Source organism: Haliotis asinina, chromosome 6 (genome assembly GCF_037392515.1).
Source record: "Haliotis asinina isolate JCU_RB_2024 chromosome 6, JCU_Hal_asi_v2, whole genome shotgun sequence".
Taxonomy (NCBI): Eukaryota; Metazoa; Mollusca; class Gastropoda; order Lepetellida; family Haliotidae; genus Haliotis; species Haliotis asinina.
In genome coordinates, this window is record NC_090285.1 from 3,132,314 (window position 1) to 3,153,430 (window position 21,117).

At 38.9% G+C, this 21,117-nt stretch overlaps 1 protein-coding gene across 2 annotated transcripts in view; it reads left to right on the forward strand.

Moving 5' to 3' along the window:
* Positions 1–21,117, forward strand: part of LOC137286341 (phospholipase D1-like) — a 79,751-nt gene that overhangs the window by 13,514 nt on the left and 45,120 nt on the right. The window lies entirely within an intron of this gene.

Genomic DNA, 21,117 nt, shown 5'->3' on the forward strand with positions numbered 1-21,117 from the left:
CTGCCTGGACATATGACTTAAGCAGCGCATATTTCATTAACTGAAGTGTTTCTTATGGACCAGCCCTTACAGGCTTTAGTGAGTGAGTGAGTATAGTTTTATGGTGCACTTATTAATATTTCAGCAGTATCACCATGGGTACAGGCTTAGGGGCAGTGGGGTAGTCTAGTGATTAAACCTTTTACTCATCGTGCCAAAGACCCAGATTTGATTCCCCATATTGGTATACTGTGTGAATTCCTGGTGTCCTCGGCTGTAATATTGCTGGAATATTACTAAAGGCAGTGTCAATTCACTCACTCACTCACTCACTCACTCACTCACTCACTCACTCACTCACTCAGGCTTTATGAGGACAATATGTTTCTAAGAAACTGTTATAATTCTGTTCATCTACACTGTCTCAAGGTCAGGGTACAATATCTTCAATCATTCTCAATGATACAGAATGAGATAAACCATCTTCATCAGAAACTGTGCATCACAAAATAAGTGTGATATCTTGTGTACAGCGTCATATTGTGATATGTGTTCACTGGAATTTTACAGAATTTGTTATTGCAGTTAACAGGTTAATCTATATAAGGTGTGCCCCAAACCAGTAAATACATTCATTACAGTTTGGGAAAGTTTCATATCATCAGGGTATCATACATGTGATCAACCAGTCAATGGCTGCATGTGACTTATCGCTCATTTTTGTCCTAATGGTGTTTTTCACATATCTAGATTTTCATACTAGATGTGGTCACAAACGTTGTCATGTCTGATCTGATCTGATATATATCTACTTTTGTGAGACAAAGAACACCACCTGAAACATAGTATAACCAGAAAAAATCTGATTTAATGTTCAATTCAGCAATAAACCTGTGTCACTCACTCACTCACTCACTCACTCACTCACTCACTCACTCACTCACTCACTCACTCACACACTCACACACACACACACACACATACACTCACACACACTCACACAACTATCACCAACAAGCCTGTCATCTTGACTATCAGGTTGTACCTGCCTTGTGCTACATCTGACTCATCTGACCCGACCACGTCATCAGTATCTCAACACTTGCCATAATGAATGATAAAATGGAACAGTTATGGACAGTTGAAGATCACACATTACCAAACAATGAGCTGGCTTTTCCACGTGGACATATTGATTATGATGCACATGTTATACACAGATTATGCCTCATGTTAAGGACACCATGAGGTAACTGTCCATAATTACAGGGTGATACCAGTAATAACAAAGGGTGGTATCAGGAAGAAACGCAAAATAATACTTTGTAAACATCAAACACAATGTGCAGGACTAGCTGATTGTCCGTGCTAAAGCACTTGGTACAGTGGTTAGTCAGAATGGCCCCCACAGGCTACCATACTGATGTATGAAAAACATGGAATATATAGAAATTATGGAAATAAGTAAGGCTATGTATATTTTTATGGTATTGTCCTGCGGTGTGTATTGGTGTAAGAGATACATAATTTGATATTCAGGGGGTGAATTTGTTCAAACTGTGTGCAGCTTGACTTTGTTCTAAAAACAACTGTGGGTCCCTATACACTAGAGCATTGTATCATCAGCTGATGTAGACATTATCACATGTATCATATACAGCTGGTAACACTCACTCACTCTGTTCAAGTTGTGGGACATTGAACATGTTTCAGATGGGAAATACGGTATACATCAAGCTGTATGGCCCTGATGTGTTAAGATCTCTAATAATTTTCAAGTATAATATTTCCGTTAATGCTTAATGTTACAATATTAATGTAAAACTTTCTCATGACTGGTAATTTCCCAGAAGTAATCTGTTTTCTCTGGCCTAGTAATGGCAGCCATCATGAAAGCATTTACACAACACACTGATTTGTGATTCCTTTAATTCTGCAGGAGCTACTTTATAAAGATTTGTCACGCAATTCAGTGTAGTTGTATGAAAAAAAACATATTTTCATCTCCCGGATTACTGCTGCAAGTAGCGTTATGTGTCTATGTCCAAACTGATACATGAGCTCAGAAATCTAACAAAAAACAAAGAAATGTTAACAATTAGCTATGGTAGTATGAAATTAAAGGTCACATGCAACGTAAAACACAACATTGAAGATCCTGGCACCTTTCGGTATTCACTACCGAAACAAATCATCAAAAATGCCAATTCAACCTATAAAGTTGAAAAAAATGTGATGAAAAAAGAGCCCACGAAATCTGAGTTCAAACCATTCACTGAATTTCCACTGGGGGAAAAAGTGGTTTCAAAAGCTGTGATGCGCAGCACCCATGAATCTTACTTTCTTCTGACTCGCCATACTTCTAAAATCATCTTTCTGTACACACAGTGAGCCCTCAGCATGTCAGCAAATGAACCGGCCAATCGGAAGCCATCGTTACACTTGAGTGCACCCCCACCCGCTATGACTGGGTTCGGTCTCCCAAATGCTTCTTTTCAAAGGATTAGTAAGCCCAAGTACAAAATATTGCACTTTTGAATTGCGATTGTACGCTTATAATTTTGTTTATTTGTTTTCTTTTACAAACAGCAATGTAAATTATGAGTCATGAATAAGTGATAATTGTGTTTTAATTATGTTTGATTATTTTATTGCATGTGACCTTTAACTAGTTTTACAAATCAGTATAAAACACTGCAATGTGGCAGTACACAATAGAGTGACAGTACAAAATGCACTGGTAGGACAACTACATTTGTACTATGCAAGGTCAGTGGTGATACAGTGAAGGCAGTGATAGTAAACTTCCTCTAGCAGCTGCCAAAATATGCCACTGGATGGACATCCAGGTTGAAGACATCTTTCACTCGTTTTGATCTACGGACATTTTTACTGTAGCATTGAAATACCTTCTGGAGCGTTCCCTACCATGCTGGATTAGGCAATAGCTGCTGCAGTACATTGCAGAATACATCTAACTCTTAAGCATCCAAATATAGTTTAGGTAACTTCCACACCACTGTTTATATTTAAGGTAGTATCAGATTCCTAACACCTAATTATTCTTAAATCACACTGTTATGAACCTTTTCTGTATTAATGATGGAAGCAATGGCCAGGTATCGAATGGACAGTTGTTTGGTTTTAGTTGTTATTATTCACCATAAACCATTTCTTAGAAATTGTGGTGATCATAATCTAGTGTTATTTTGCTCAAACCATACAACCAATACTTGGGATGGAAGGTGATGTTTTCTGTTTGTCAGTTTTGTAAATCAACAAAACAGAATTATTGTTCATGAGTTCCATGTCAAGTTGATAATCTGTCAATACACAGGCTGATAAAACTATGACAAATGTCATAGTGTCATAAGATGCCTTTATTACCAGTGCTGAAAGCAACCTTAAAAGAATTATTACCAGTTAAAGAGGTCTAAAAAATAATTTCTTTAACGTGATGAGATTGTGTTCATTGTGATCAGTCTGACAACTGATAATGTCTCCCTCACACAGCAGTTAATTGGTGACAGGGCAGCCAAGGTATGGTATGGATTCACTGAATGGTGGCCTTTCTTACTGCCCCCTGATGTGACTCTTGTGAGATTGATGAAAATTGGTAACAGTGAAGTGAAGCATCTTCCCTCCTTCCCTCCTACATAAAGCCAATGTTTCTGACACTGGTATTTCAGGAGCTGTAGACTTGATGAAGGTGAAATCCATTTGGCAAATCTATCTGTGCCAACATTTTGATTTTATGTGGGACACAAGTTTGGGCACGGGTTTAGAAAAAAACTGAAGCCATGTTATTAATCAGCGTCAAATCCATAGAAGCTGGGTGATGCTGAACTGTATTGTTTACAGTCCGTGATGTCGTAAAACATCTTTGGCGAACAAACGTGACTGACTGACTGAGCGAGTGAGGGTGGTTGCGTTGGGGAGGAAGGAAGATGGTTGGGTTAAGTGAGTGTCCTTTATATACAACAAGGTATACCTTGTTTGCAGAAATCCTTGACTTGTGTCATATGCCTGCGCACTTTGGTGATTGATTATGTAGATCACTCACAGCCACATGTTGTCATAACACTACCCAGTTATGTGTTTAAGTGTGTTTTACTGCTGGTTGAAGGTTAAGCATGGCCCATGTCACAAGGCAAAAATATGTTTAGTCAGCTCACATTATCACAGATCTATTTATCTCAACCACGAGTCATCCTTTATACACCTGATTCAGCTGTGTCCTCATGGTCCTTTGGGCCACATGTCATCCTTTGTAGACCTGATCCAGCTGTGTCCTCATGGTTCTTTGGGCCAAGTGTCATCCTTTATAGGCCTGATCCAGCTGTGTCCTCATGGTCCTTAGGGCCACAAGTCATCCTTTGTACAACTGATTCGGCTGTGTCCTCATGGTCCTTAGGGCCACATGTCATCCTTTGTACACCTTGTCCAGCTGTGTCCTCATGGTTCTTTGGGCCGAGTGTCATCCTTTATAGGCCTGATCCAGCTGTGTCCTCATGGTCCTTTTGGCCACAAGTCATCCTTTGTTCACCTGATCCAGCTGTGTCCTCATGGTCCTTAGGGCCACATGTCATCCTTTGTACACCTTGTCCAGCTGTGTCCTCATGGTTCTTTGGGCCGAGTGTCATCCTTTTGTAGACCTGCTCCAGCTGTGTCCTCATGGTCCTTTGGGCCACGTGTCATCCTTTATAGACCTAATCCCGCTGTGTCCTCATGGTCCTTAGGGCCACAAGTCATCCTTTGTACACCTTGTCCAGCTGTGTCCTCATGGTTCTTTGGGCCGAGTGTCATCCTTTATAGGCCTGATCCAGCTGTGTCCTCATGGTTCTTTGGGCCACGTGTCATCCTTTGTAGACCTGATCCAGCTGTGTCCTCATGGTTCTTTGGGCCGAGTGTCATCCTTTATAGGCCTGATCCAGCTGTGTCCTCATGGTCCTTTGGGCCACGTGTCATCCTTTGTAGACCTAATCCCGCTGTGTCCTCATGGTCCTTAGGGCCACAAGTCATCCTTTGTACACCTTGTCCAGCTGTGTCCTCATGGTTCTTTGGGCCGAGTGTCATCCTTTATAGGCCTGATCCAGCTGTGTCCTCATGGTCCTTAGGGCCACAAGTCATCCTTTGTACACCTGATTCGGCTGTGTCCTCATGGTCCTTAGGGCCACAAGTCATCCTTTATAGACCTGTTCCACCTAATGACCCCAAGTCATCTTTTATAGACCTGTTCTACTTACGTCTTCAAGTTCCTTTGGACTTCAAAAATTCTTTGTACACATGATCAAATGGTACGTGTTTCTTTGGGCACCAAGCATCCTTTATACACATGATCGAATGGTACATGGTCCTGTGAGCACCAAGCCTCCTTTATACACATGATCAAATGGTACATGTTCCTTTGGGCACCAAGCATCCTTTATACACATGATCAAATGGTACATGTTCCTTTGGGCACCAAGCATCCTTTACACACATGATCTAATGGTACATGTTTCTTTGGGCAACAAGCATCCTTTATACAGATGATCGAATGGTACATGTTCCTTTGGGCAACAAGCATCCTTTATACACATGTTCCTGCTATGTCCTCATGGTCCTTTGGGCCACACAAGGCCACTAGCATGTCCTTTGCACACATGTTAAAGAGGTGTCCTCATGTTTCGTTGGGCCCCAAGTCTCTTTTATACACATGTTTAAGAGGTGTCCATATGTTGTTCTGCCCATAGTATCTCTTATACACATGTATTAGAAGTGTCCTCAAGGTTCTTCGTGTCCTCAAGGTTCTTCGTGCCCTGCAAGCCTCTTTTATACACGTTCAATCTGTCTCCTGAAAGTGACACTTAGCTGCAAGATCATAATAGAAGCCCTTGGCATTTTGTAAAGTAACAGACGAGTCTTGCCACGACAGCCATTCCTGTAATGATGAACCCTGTGTATGATGGGGCAGTGGTTGAGTCATGGATGCCAATAGGAAGGCCAACTCAGACCACCTTATTGTGGAACACTGAATACCTGGACATGGTATCTGTCAAGTGCATGTATGAAGTTCTGCCCTACTGCTGCACCCCTCTGTGCTAGCATCCTTTTCTTCTAACCCTACAGCCATCTCAGTGGTTGAACTTGTTACTTAGTGACTGGCATTTATTTCTACAGAGGGATGCCAAATTCGTTCATCCATTCTTTTTCATTACCCATTGCAAATGTTTCTTTGGCCATTTTCATTTCTATTTTATTTCAGCTGTCATGTAATTAGGTTAGTGAGGATACAGTGGGGATTAATTTTGGCTGCTGTTCACTATCCAATCTGATTAGGTGAAGATATGTAATTCATTTGGGAAATCATGAAAAGTAAGTTAGCTGTCAAAAACATGTCCCAGTTCACACTTAAGTGGCATCCTTACGGATATCAACAAAACTATATAAACGTCGCTATGACTGGGGTTTGAGAGGAAGGCTCGTGTAATGCTGCTTCTATGGAGGCGGAAGTGATGATGACCGGCGAGGGCAGGAGAGGTGTTGTGCAGAGAACGCACAGACCCACAGACCCATGCACACATGCATGCCATGCAGCACGCACCCCATGAAGTTTCCAGTTATGTATATTCCAGATCACTATGATGGGACATAAAAGTATAACAAACATTTTCAACTTCCATAAGGCATTCAACAGTGTGAGACAAACATACAAAGTATGTTGTTCAAGCGATGTTAGTGGACATATCAGAGCCAGTAGGAGTATGTTCAAGTGAGACACCATGCATCACATTGTCAGTGGACATATAGGATCCACATTGCGTATGTTCATTTGTGACCCCATACATGGTGATTAGCTGGCACTGGCACTGCAGCATGACCTCAGTGTTTAAACACTTGTCTACTCTTGTGAGATAATATTGGGGATTCTCACACAGACTACATCTTTATATTTCAGATAATTTTTGTCTCAAGTTAATGGAATATGAGGTCATCCATATGCATAATACAGTGTGTTGCTGCACCAACTTACAGAGGACAGCTTGTGCGAGTCTAGAAGTGTGATGTGTCCGTTGTCACTTCCAGAGTTGTTTGTGGAGGTACAGTCCAGCATCATCAGCAGATGGCCCAGACTATGTAACAGTATGCTGGTTCTATCCTGTAATGACTCACGTCAGTACATCACTGGATGGCCCAGACTATGTAACAGTATGCTGGTTCTATCCTGTAATGACTCACGTCAGTACATCACTGGATGGCCCAGACTATGTAACAGTATGCTGGTTCTATCCAGTAATGACTCACGTCAGTACATCACTGGATGGCCCAGACTATGTAACAGTATGCTGGTTCTATCCTGTAATGACTCACGTCAGTACATCACTGGATGGACCAACTGTGGAGTAATATTGTCAGGTTCTAGACATAATCTCTAGTACCTAACTGACTGCATGTAGAAGTGCCATGGCATTTTACGGTCCTGGTGGTAGGATAATGTATTGTGTAGGTGACTTGGGTCGTATCTTGATGGAGACTGTGTTTGTATGGTGCAGCTGGTGGTCATATTAACTTAGCATGTCAGAAATATAATGACTCTTATCACCATGTACATAGCAGCAGTTAATCAGTCTCTAAAATTAACATATTTTATGAAAAAGTAGCACATAGTACAAAAAAAGATTTTCTTCTGGACATGCCACAATTTCTAGACTAATGTAGTCTTTCTTGGATATATTTGTATGACAGGCTAGACTTGGACTAAAGCAATTGAAAGATTAGGTGTCAAACAATACAATTTTGTGCTCAGGTGTAAGTACAGAACAGTTGTATGCTTAAGGGTGTCATATGAAGCTTTATGGCAAATTGGTAATTTTTCATTGATTAGGTCAATTGTACTGAGATAAATTGGTTGGATTACTTTTAGATTACTTTGATAAAAAACGTCTTACTGAACATGTTTTATTTGTGGCAATCAAGGATTACCCTGAGTTAAAGTGATTTTTCTTGCTGCCATGATACACGGGATAATTTGATTGATCTTCAGTTTGTATTCATTCATGTCTGTCTCCTCTGATTGAGCTACGTCCTTACTAATACGGTCTTCTCACGCACTTCACAGCAGTCACACAGGCAAGGTGGTCAGTTGGCCTGGGAAATGTACTAACATTGATTGAAGAATATGATAAAACTGTGGTATACGATCTAAAGCTCCCCAATGAATTGCACTCTAACTCAAAAACAAATAATCAAAAATGTCTAACGCCAAAGTAAATAGGAAAAACACATCAACTCTGCCGGATTTTGTTTCAATTTTTTTCAAAATATGAAAGTTTTCTAAAAAACCATATTATTTTCATTGAATACTGCAAGATTTGTGACAGGGGTGTAGCAACAGCTCAGGTAACCGAGTGCAATTCATAGGGGAGATTTTGACTCAAACTGACTGTGAAACCTGTTACTTGTTCTGTTCCTGTGGGTGTTAATTAGTTGGCTCTATCAGGTTTTAGCTGAGGAATGTGCTGTGATGGTACCAGTGTTATGTGTGCATCTGCAGTTGCATACTGAAATTACACCAGTAGTCATGTTGTAGTTCAGTTGGCATTCAAACTACCTTTAATTCTCACACTCATTCACTCACTCACTCACTCACTCACTCACTCACTCACCACCCTTATGTCTCTCGAGCACAGAATGAGTGACACCTCTCTGCCAATGAGGGAGGAAGGAAGTACACCCTTATTATTCCAGTGTTCCTATTACATCACGATTAGTGGTTAGGGTGAAGGAACACCATTGTTCGCTACTCATCTTGTTATACAGATGTTAGGATCTATACCGAAACATTTCATCATGTATTCTTATCCATAAAGTGTCATTCTTGCTCATGTTAGGAAATAGATGCAGACCCTGGCTTCACGAGCACTACGGGAACCCACCATAGTATCGCAGCTTTCAGCACAACAACACTGACAGTTCATATCACAAATATTGACATACATTTTGTCCAAACATCGAGAAGGTTGTTCTGCTACAAAAGAAATAGTTACAGCATGAGCATTCATTTTATAGCATGTTGGACAAGTGAAAACGTAACTGTCGTCTAAACCCATGTTTATGGTTGTCATAGTGATGGTATTAGAAACAGTTATGAAGTAGATGATGTTATGGTTGTCATAGTGATGGTATTAGAAACAGTTATGAAGTAGATGATGTTATGGTTGCTGTAGTGATGTATTAGAAACAGTTATGAAGTAGATGATGTTATGGTTGTCATAGTGATGTATTAGAAACAGTTATGAAGTAGATGATGTTATGGTTGTCATAGTGATGTATTAGAAACAGTGTTGAAGTAGATGATGTTATGGTTGTCATAGTGATGTATTAGAAACAGTTATGAAGTAGATGATGTTATGGTTGCCATAGTGATGTATTAGAAACAGTTATGAAGTAGATGATGTTATGGTTGCCATAGTGATGTATTAGAAACAGTTATGAAGTAGATGATGTTATGGTTGTCATAGTGATGTATTAGAAACAGTGTTGAAGTAGATGATGTTATGGTTGTCATAGTGATGTATTAGAAACAGTTATGAAGTAGATGATGTTATGGTTGCCATAGTGATGTATTAGAAACAGTTATGAAGTAGATGATGTTATGGTTGCCATAGTGATGTATTAGAAACAGTTATGAAGTAGATGATGTTATGGTTACCATAGTGATGTATTAGAAACAGTTATGAAGTAGATGATGTTATGGTTGCTGTAGTGATGTATTAGAAACAGTTATGAAGTAGATGATGTTATGGTTGCCATAGTGATGTGCTAGAAACAGTTATGAAGTAGATGATGTTATGGTTGTCATAGTGATGTATTAGAAACAGTGATGAAGTAGATGATGTTATGGTTGCTGTAGTGATGTATTAGAAACAGTGATGAAGTAGATGATGTTATGGTTGCCATAGTGATGTATTAGAAACAGTGATGAAGTAGATGATGTTATGGTTGCCAAAGTGATATTTTAGAAACAGTTATGAAGTAGATGGTGTTATGGTTGCCAAAGTGATGTATTAGAAACAGTTTTGAAGTAGATGATGTTATGGTTGCCATAGTGATGTATTAGAAACAGTTATGAAGTAGATGATGTTATGGTTGTCATAGTGATGTATTAGAAACAGTTATGAAGTAGATGATGTTATGGTTGTCATAGTGATGTATTAGAAACAGTTATGAAGTAGATGATGTTATGGTTGCGGTAGTGATGTATTAGAAACAGTTATGAAGTAGATGATGTTATGGTTGCCATAGTGATGTATTAGAAACAGTTATGAAGTAGATGATGTTATGGTTGTCATAGTGATGTATTAGAAACAGTTATGAAGTAGATGATTTTATGGTTGTCATAGTGATGTATTAGAAACAGTTATGAAGTAGATGATGTTATGGTTGCCATAGTGATGTATTAGAAACAGTTTTGAAGTAGATGATGTTATGGTTGCGGTAGTGATGTATTAGAAACAGTTATGAAGTAGATGATGTTATGGTTGCTGTAGTGATGTATTAGAAACAGTTTTGAAGTAGATGATGTTATGGTTGCGGTAGTGATGTATTAGAAACAGTTATGAAGTAGATGATGTTATGGTTGTCATAGTGATGTATTAGAAACAGTTATGAAGTAGATGATGTTATGGTTGCCATAGTGATGTATTAGAAACAGTGTTGAAGTAGATGATGTTATGGTTGTCATAGTGATGTATTAGAAACAGTTATGAAGTAGATGATTTTATGGTTGCTGTAGTGATGTATTAGAAACAGTTTTGAAGTAGATGATGTTATGGTTGCGGTAGTGATGTATTAGAAACAGTGATGAAGTAGATGATGTTATGGTTGCTGTAGTGATGTATTAGAAACAGTTATGAAGTAGATGATGTTATGGTTGCCATAGTGATGTATTAGAAACAGTGATGAAGTAGATGATGTTATGGTTGTCATAGTGATGTATTAGAAACAGTGATGAAGTAGATGATGTTATGGTTGTCATAGTGATGTATTAGAAACAGTGATGAAGTAGATGATGTTATGGTTGTCATAGTGATGTATTAGAAACAGTTATGAAGTAGATGATGTTATGGTTGTCATAGTGATGTATTAGAAACAGTGATGAAGTAGATGATGTTATGGTTGTCATAGTGATGTATTAGAAACAGTTATGAAGTAGATGATGTTATGGTTGTCATAGTGATGTATTAGAAACAGTGTTGAAGTAGATGATGTTATGGTTGTCATAGTGATGTATTAGAAACAGTTTTGAAGTAGATGATGTTATGGTTGTCATAGTGATGTATTAGAAACAGTTATGAAGTAGATGATGTTATGGTTGTCATAGTGATGTATTAGAAACAGTGTTGAAGTAGATGATGTTATGGTTGCCATAGTGATGTATTAGAAACAGTTTTGAAGTAGATGATGTTATGGTTGTCATAGTGATGTATTAGAAACAGTTTTGAAGTAGATGATGTTTTGGTTGCCGTATTGATGGTATTAGAAACAGTTATTAAGTAGATGATATTTCTGTACTGGTGAAAGATCATTGGGAGTTTGACATTTACTCCACCATGCTGTAGGTGCTGGAAGTGGACTTAATAACGTAGCAATGTTTTATGATTCACTTCTCAGTAATAGTAAACCTTGCAAGATTAATTTGATCTCCTCAGCTGTAAATTGTTGTTCCTAGATAAAGTTGAGGGAAAATATGAATATGTATTGATTTTCAAAATTTGGGAGTTTCTTACAGTATCAAATGGGAAAACCCTAGCAAATACAGACAGTCCAAATATTCATATGAAAGTATGAAATATGAACGATGAAAGCATTTTCAGTTATTTTGTGTATGGGAGGAATTTAATATTTGATATGTGGCTGGTGGACAGAAGTTACTATTGGACAGAATAGCTAAAATAATAGGGTTGATATTTGGGAGGTATGAAAATAGTTTGGTTTCTGTCATTTGAACTTTCGACACATTTTGCATGCATTGACTTGTAGTAATTCTGATGTGATTCCAGTTATAGCATAAGTTACTTATGAGAACTTTCTAAAAGCATTGTCTTCCCAAATTTTACGCTTAACAATGAGGTACACAACCAGTTGTCAGAACTTCATTTTGTGGAAGTCTTGGTGGCTCAGTGCACTAGGTTGCTCTATGTTCTGGTGACTACGAGCTTCATTGAGCTTTTGGGTTTGAATCCTGTATGGGACACTAGCCCCCAAAGGGCACTCGAACTTGTACCTTGCTAACAAAGTTTATTACCAGATATGGCCTCTGTTACATCTGTACTTGTTGAACCACTAGTGTGAGTACATACAAAGTGATTGTCTGTCTTTGTACAACAGCAGTTACCAGCACAATACTAAAGATGTTTCGTCATTATTATTCCACAGCTACACTTCATGAATAACCATTGTGAGATATTTAATAACACCAAACATTGATACCTTCCCCTTCACTTCAAACATATATTGACAGTGGTGACCTGATTACTGGGGGTTAAACTGTCATTGTAGAAATAAGTAAACGCTGTTGGTTGGGGTATTTCCATACAACACTCACAGACACACACAGTGAGATTGCTGGTCAGGCAGTCCCTCAGTGAGATCTGGGTCTTTACACCGCCTCAAGAAAATCAATATAAGATATAGCGCACACTTCGCCAGCTGTACTTACCGTATAGACTCCAAGAAATAATCAATATATATTTCAGTTGTTGGATGAAATGTGAGCTGATTTCTATGTTGTTGTTATTGAGTGCAGTAAATATGGATGCTGTTGACAGTACCGTGATATAAAGACAGGCAATAGTACATAGGGCATTATGAACGTATTTCTATGAGTGGTTTACGCCATGTGGATGCTGTTGACAGTACCGTGATATAAAGACAGGCAATAGTACATAGGGCATTATGAACGTATTTCTACAAGTGGTTTATGCCATGTGGGTGCTGTTGACAGTACCGTGATATAAAGACAGGCAATAGTACATAGGGCATTATGAACGTATTTCTACGAGTGGTTTACGCCATGTGGATGCTGTTGACAGTACCGTGATATAAAGACAGGCAATAGTACATAGGGCATTATGAATGTATTTCTATGAGTGGTTTACATCATGTGAATGCTGTTGACAGTACCGTGATATAAAGACAGGCAATAGTACATAGGGCATTATGAACGTATTTCTAAGAGTGGTTTACGCCATGTGGGTGCTGTTGACAGTACCGTGATATAAAGACAGGCAATAGTACATAGGGCATTATGAACGTATTTCTACGAGTGGTTTACGCCATGTGGGTGCTGTTGACAGTACCGTGATATAAAGACAGGCAATAGTACATAGGGCATTATGAACGTATTTCTATGAGTGGTTTACGCCATGTGGATATTTAACTGCAATGGCGCACTAATCTGTGAACTTATCCTGTCCTCTGGACAAAATTTGCATATCTTGTGATTAGGATATTTGTAAAGCTGAAATTTCTTACATCATTCTCTACATTCAAGTATATTATATCTCAGTTCTGTAATAGTATATATCCTGGCCATTCCCACCCTGGGCTTCATTTTGATCATCACCATCAGTCTGCTGTCAATAACCTAGCACAGAATTTCTCCATGAAACATTACACATGTGTGAACAGGCTTTATCTTGGATCTCAGGCTTGCTGAACCTGGCAGTTTGTTCTGAAAACTCCAAATTTATCCTCAAATCATTCTAGAAATACAGCTAACCACATGTCTGACATAAATTTGGAAATTTGTAGTTGATTAATGGAGAAATTCTTCTGGAATTAGCAAATCATTTGATTTCTGTGACTTTGGTGATGTTATGATTTATGCACAAGTTCTGTATTACTTGTATTTATACTTGTCCAGAATGAATGGTTTGTCACCTCCTGGGTCAGAATCAATCACATCAATAGTAGCATGATGTTATCACACTTGCAACTGACCGAAAGTGTGTTCAGTTTGGAGAAGGTGGAAGTCCTGGAACTCTCCATAGTCACACTGCCAAAAGCAGTCACCCAACATCACCTTCATGACTAGTGTTGCCTGACTTTGTTTGATTGGTAGCCCGTGCCAGCAGGTAGTCAATAAATCATGTATCCCACATCCAATTATGGACATTATTGAAAGCACTTGACACAAAGAAGGGTCACGGAAAACACATCAGTGTTTTGTAATCTGTACATTATTCAAAATTAATTGTGGAAGTAGAGGAGTCCATCTCAGTAATGAGATTTACACTATTGTTGAAGAAAAAGTTCTAAGGGATGCTGAGAAGCCAACAATAGGAAATGTCTCCCTACGGCCTGCGTTAGTTCTTGTTATGTCACCATGGTTCGAAGTAGGGCATTATTACATATTAGAGCATGATCAGTGTATCTTGTCAATAATTCAATACTCCAAACAACAAATTATGTTTACTTTTGCAAAGTGTAAATATCAAAGCACAATTGACTGAACTGCCCTTTTCTGTAGTGAAACAACTAATTCTGGTTTCCCCATATACTATTTTGATTTGACTGGAATCGCACTTCTTGTACCTTTGATACCTCCGAAGGTATACCAGTTGCTTCTTACATTAATCACTGGATTGTCTTGTACAGCTGTCCGGACTAGTGCAGCTTTACACAACAAAGATACAATACATCCCAGATGATTAATTAATTAATCATTATTTTACATTACACGAATTCCGTTTTGAAAGTTCATGCCCTTTTTACAAAAAAACGTAAGCAAAAGAAAGATCTGGTGTTTATTATCTTATGATCCATTGATATGGATTCACAGGTAAGGAGCATGTTTTGAACAGCATTCTATAAGTAATCCTGGTGACCTTGGTTGATTCTATTGATTTTGTAGTTATATATTTCCATAATCACTATGTGTGTTTAAGCAATAAATATATAGTTGCCAGAGATTTCATTGATCACAAACAAGGAAAGAGAGTAGGAGGATTTGTGTCAGGAAAGAAAGTAAGTCCGTGACGGTAGATGAAGGGAAATATCCTATATATTCAACATCAGGAAACAGATAGGGGATATATGTGGTGCAACAGCTGTCAACATTGTCATACATCTCTCATAGTGTATCTGCTGTAGGTGACATATCCACTGGCTCTCTGTCACTGGTGCTACATTGTAACATTGTAACAATGCTGTGCTGGAAATACCACACATGAACTGTTGGAGGTCCAACAGTATGACTGCTGACAGGTGTGCAGTTATGTTGCAGTTTATAGTCAAGGCAGGATGTCATCTATGATAAAAGCATACTAGGAATCAAGGGATGAAAGGAATAATTAAATATAAAAAGCTTATTATGGTGATAAGAATAACCTCTTTTGGGCCCTAATGGCCATAAACATAATATTGAAAATGTGTCACATATTTTTTTTCCTTTGTTTTGACATGGGAGGCGGGGGAGTAGAAAGGGCAAAACATGATATCCTCATAAAATCATTACCACAGAACCCACCCTATTCCTGGCTCACACACAACTAAAGGGACTGATTGTTAGTGTATGAAGCAAAGTCCATGTAAACAAGGATGTCCCACAAGTCACGTCCACCTCAGTGGCCTGCAGGGAGTTGCACTGGTCATACAGTAACGGACTAGATGTCATGTCATCAGCTGTCTAGTAATAGGCACACTCACAAATTTCTTTTGTTCCTTTACATTTTTATTTATAGATTTGTGTCATTTTTTGTTTTTGCTCTCCATGATTCCTTTGATGTAATTATTGTACTGTAGATCAGTACCCATGCTATTGGTCACTGTTTTTCCTGGTGCTATATGGCTGGAATATTGCAGGGTTGGGTGTAACACTAAACTCTGTCGCTCACTGTAAGCTCATTGCGCTACTGTGAGCCTTTGTCACCATATGTATACAAGAAATAACAATATTTCTTTATAAGTAACTGACACACACAAAACTATTTAGGGAGGAAAGGCTTTGAGGGCTAATGTGGGCCAGTGTTGGTGCAAGTCATTACCCAGAATTACTTCCCTTTTCTGTGCCAGGATTTACAAAACTGGTAATGGATCGTTTCGGCTTTTTCCCTATAGTGTACATGATGACCTGTGGTATTAAGCAGATCCAAATAAATAACTTAATTGTGGCCATACATGTAGAGACTCTCAGTGTGGTGGAGTGTGTGATCATGTGTGTGGAGCCCAGGTTACAAATCTCTTGAAATAACATTTGTCACTGATTGTACTTGGAGGATTCACCGATAGTGTTTGGAATCTTGACTCCTGAGAATTTTTAGGGCTTCACTTATGGTGGACAATAAGTTTGAGTTTGTTCAAAATTGCCTGTATTCACCCTGAAGTACATGGGTACGAATGTTAACCCTCTAGCACCTCACAGGCAGCTTGTGCAACTGGACCAGGGTTGTGATGGATTGACTTCATACATGTTAATTGTTATTTCTGTCATAGAAGTATAAAAAAAACACTGCTTTAGCCATGACTGGACTAATCCGACAAAGTCCTAAAACCACACAATCTGTCAGTAATTTTACAATTACAGCAAAGTATTAAAATTTATCATTTGCAGTCTGTGCTTTGATATGTTACTAAACAATACAAGGATCACAGAATCATATCCTGAGGTGGTAAAGGGCCACAACTTTTATTTGCCTCATGAAATGAGGCAGTGTAGGCTGACTGTGATCTGACACTGGGTCAGCTGATCATTATGGTAGGCAATTCAACTGGCATTACAGCAATTATTTGTTACAGTGTCTTCGGTAATGGTAATTTGCTCATGCTGTTAGGAATATGACATTTCAAAAAACAATTTCAATATTGTGTTTATTTATCTCTTTTTTCTTTATGGAGCACACACTACCCTCCTTCAACCTTCACTAATGTGGAAACTAATGAAGATTCATTATGATATCTATATACCACACCTGTTTCTCATAGTTATGGAATATTAGAAAGAGAGGGTGTATAAAAACAGGTTTTGTAGTGTGACATTAGTAATCCTTGCTTAATTGCAGTAATGGGTTTCAGTATAGTTGTAAAAAACAGCCATGTACTCTGTATCTTTCAACCTCACTTGTAACCACTTTTGAAAATGCATAAACATGCATTTTAATACTGAGAGTCCAGATTAATTATACAATATGTTGAGTGAGTGAGTGAGTGAGTTTAGTTTTACACCATACTCAGCAATATTCCTCCTATAAGGCAGCAGTCTGTAAATAATCGAGTCTGGACCAGACAATCCAGTGATCAACAGCATGAGCACTGATCAGCACAATTAGGAACCGATGACATGAGTCAGCCAAGTTAGTCAGCCCATTAGTTGCTTCTTGCAACAAGGATTATAAGTCGCCTTTTATGGCAAGCATTGGTTGCTAAAGGCCTATTCTACCCTGGAACTTCACGAGTCCGATTTATTAAGGGTAATCTGTGTAGAAAAAATTATAGGTAAGTAATAGAAAGTCCAAGGCTTGGTATATGTTGTATTTTATTATCCCTCGGCATGTAATGTGGGGGGATATAGTGGACGCCTCGTCTGTCTGTCTGTCCGTCCATAATCATTTTGTTTCTGGAGCATTCACTCAAAAACCATTCAATATCTTTAGACCAAACTTGATAGATATGATAATGTTAACCTATCGTTGTGCCTTTTGCTATTTACAAATTTTTGTCATTTTTTTTTTTTTTTTTTTTTTTTCCATGGAACATTTTGGTATTTGTCTAACGGTGGAGTGGGCTTCATTTCGGGAGCAGAACTCAAAAACTGTTCAATATTTTTCTGCAAAACTTGGTAGATATATCAGTCAGAACCTAAAGTGGTGCCTCTTGCTATGTACAGGTTTTTGTAATTTATCATTATCTCTGTTTCCATGGAAACGTTGTGGACCTAGTCTCAAAATGTTGAGATCTGCTTCGTTTCCGGAGCAGAACTAAAAAATCGTTCAATATTTTTCTGCAAAGGCATTTTTCTGTAGGTATTTGTGGCAGACCCCAAAGTGGTGACTTGTGGTACTTACAGGTTTTTGTGATTTATTGTTTTCTCAGTTTCCATTGAAACGTTTCGGACTTCATCTCAAAATGGAGCAAAGGGCCTCGTTTCTGGAGTACAACTATTTAATATCTTTCAGCAAAACGTGGTAGATATTTGAGGCAGACGACAAAGTGGTGCCTTTTGCTATTTACAAAGTTTTGGCATTTTTATTTTGTCCTGTTCCCAAGGAAACAATTGGGACTTACTCTAAAAATAGAGGGATGGGCTTCGTTTCCGGAGCACAACTCAAAAACCATTTGATATCTTTCAACAGATCTTGGCAGATATATGAGACAGATTTTGAAGTGGTGCCTTTTGCTGTTAACAGATATATGGCATTTATATTTTTCATGATTTCCATGGAAACATTTCAAACTTAATCTAAAAAAACATTAAGTAACTGTCAGATGATTTGTCCTTTCACTTTCAGATATTTGGGGGCCAGGGGGATATGTCTTCTTTTGATGACTCTTTATATTGTGGGATTACCTATATACTGAGGGCTGTTGTCTGCACTACATTGAAACATAGTGCTTGTCATAAGTAGGATGTTCCATGAAGCTTATAGTTGCAGGGATGTGCAGTGATGATAAGGCTTGTGAACCTAACCATTATTAAGCATAATGTGATCCCTCACAGTGGGTATCCGAACACTGAGCATCAACATATGGTCCTGACATCATCATGATGTGAAGTGGTTCCGAGTTCATGTGTCAAAGTGTCACCAGATTCTAAACTAGCATACTGCTGCTCTAGATGTGCCCTGGTCATCACAGATCACACATAGATGGGTAAATTGCCTGTCAGGAGGGCTGCATTGATGAGGTATGAATACTGACGTTTCACTGCTGATGGTCAAGACGACCCCAAGCAGTGGCATCACGAGTTATTGCTTGCGAGACGACCCCAAGCAGTGGCATCACGAGTTATTGCTTGCGTTAAGACATGGGTAAATTGATTCTCCTGATAGATACAGTACGTAGATCCAGTTCCTGGTATTACAGCAGCAGTTGTGATTGGTTGGAACAGCTCACGGTTTAACCCACTCATGTGATATAGAAACGTTTGAGACTGCAATAATGACTTGGTGATGTGTCATTCTGTGTTTTGATGACACAAGTGGCCCAGCTTTCTAAGCTACCAGAGATGTTGACAAAGATTCGTCTTTGCTTGAGGCCTGTTAAGTTGCAGGTCTCAGCCTGTCTTTTGTTCCTGCTATCAGTCATTGGTTCAAGAGACGAATTTTACATTGTCAGAAATAATTGTAATGTACACCCACAGCTAACTGATAAAATGGCAACACAAGATACATGTTAATCAGTTGTGGGACAGGTATATGACACAGTGGTGAATGCTGTCAGGTTATTGCAGGTTAGATTGTGATGATCTCCGTCACATGCTCCGGATTCCTATGGGTAGGGGTAGGGGTATCTATGATAAACAAAGCTAACAGTTGATGATCTATTGCAGGAGACTGCTACATACCACCACTAGCAAAGGAATGACTGACCTGATCTTGCCTAGTACAGCAACATCGATGTAACGGTCATGGTGTAAATATCATCACTGATGATGGAGTTGGTGTGAGACGTTGTCTAACGCTTCATAGCAGTAAATTTGGCAGGGGTTCAACATCCTGGGTGCCCCTGTCTGTGGATGCCCCTCACTACACATTGGCTGGTACTGTTATATACTAGCACTGCATATCTTGCTGGTGTCTGCAGATGTAGCTAACTGCACATAGACTGTCTGCGGGCACTGTTTCCTATAGATATTGTGAGATTGTGCCTGACAAACCATGACTGCTGATGTTTGTGAATGCTACATCCAGCATAATTAGATTAGGCTCTGTATTCTATAGATGTTGAGAGAAGGTGATTGACGAAGGTGATAAAGGGGTTTTTTTTCATCATCAATCTGGTGTTCTCTGCTGACTGCAAACATTTGACCCTGTCTAGTCTTTTTAGATTAATACTTTCAATTTGATGTCAAAGGATGTCTGACACTGTGTGAGTGAGTTCAAATTTTATGTCACATTTTCAGCATTATATCAGATGTTCACTGACCTTCTAATTGATTGGGCTAGAAGTATTAAATCATGTCAAAAAACAAGTAAGTCCACCCATCTGTGACTGGAAATTAATGATTTCCCCCAACAACCAACCAGTGCCTGACTGATGCATACATAAACATGACTCCTTACACAAATTGTCAGGTTACAGCAAGGGAAACTCTCAGCTGTATCTGGGCCACACCACAGGACTGGTGTTCAGTCCTACTATTCACTTGTTTGTTTGAAGTAAACAGTGTATGTTCAGTGTTGTATTAAAGTCCTAAGTGACAGCACAGAGTTTCATGTATACTATAAATGACGACAAGTCCCAGACAGACACACTGACACACAGACAGACACACTGACACACAGACACATAAATACACTAGCAAACTTGCACACTCCATCTAGACCAGAATAGCAGATAGTTCATCAGCTGAAGTAGCACATGTAGTCACCATGATGGCATATGTACCTACATCCATGTGTCCATCCTACCATCTATCCACACAGAACTGAGTCAGTGGGTTGATGTCTAGCTTCAGTAAGCTAGGTCTGTATGACAGTGTGTAGCCATGCCTGGCGATGTTCCACAATGATGTCACATAGCAATGCCATGGGAACAAGTTCGTTATCAGGACACTTTGTACTCTAGAATTCAGTTTTAGAAAATACAGCATAATTACCTCTGTTCCTTATTTTATATCAGCTTATTGTTGTGAAAACTAAGTTGGACCAATGAAAGATTTGTGTAAATGTGAAATCCCCTTTAACTGAAGGCAACCTGCGATAGCACTGATGGTAAAGATTTGATATTAGGCCAAGAACTTTCCAGCACTGTAACTTGTACAGTGTTTGAAGATTAGAGCAGAGTTAGCTACTATACCATGGAAGGGGTCCTCCTAGTGAGTTGATATAGTCCTGCTGATGAGGCTGTGGTTCACCTGATGAGGCAATAATCCACCTGATGAGACTGTTGAGCATGCTGACCTATACTCATTGAAGCTGTAGCAGGAACTGTATA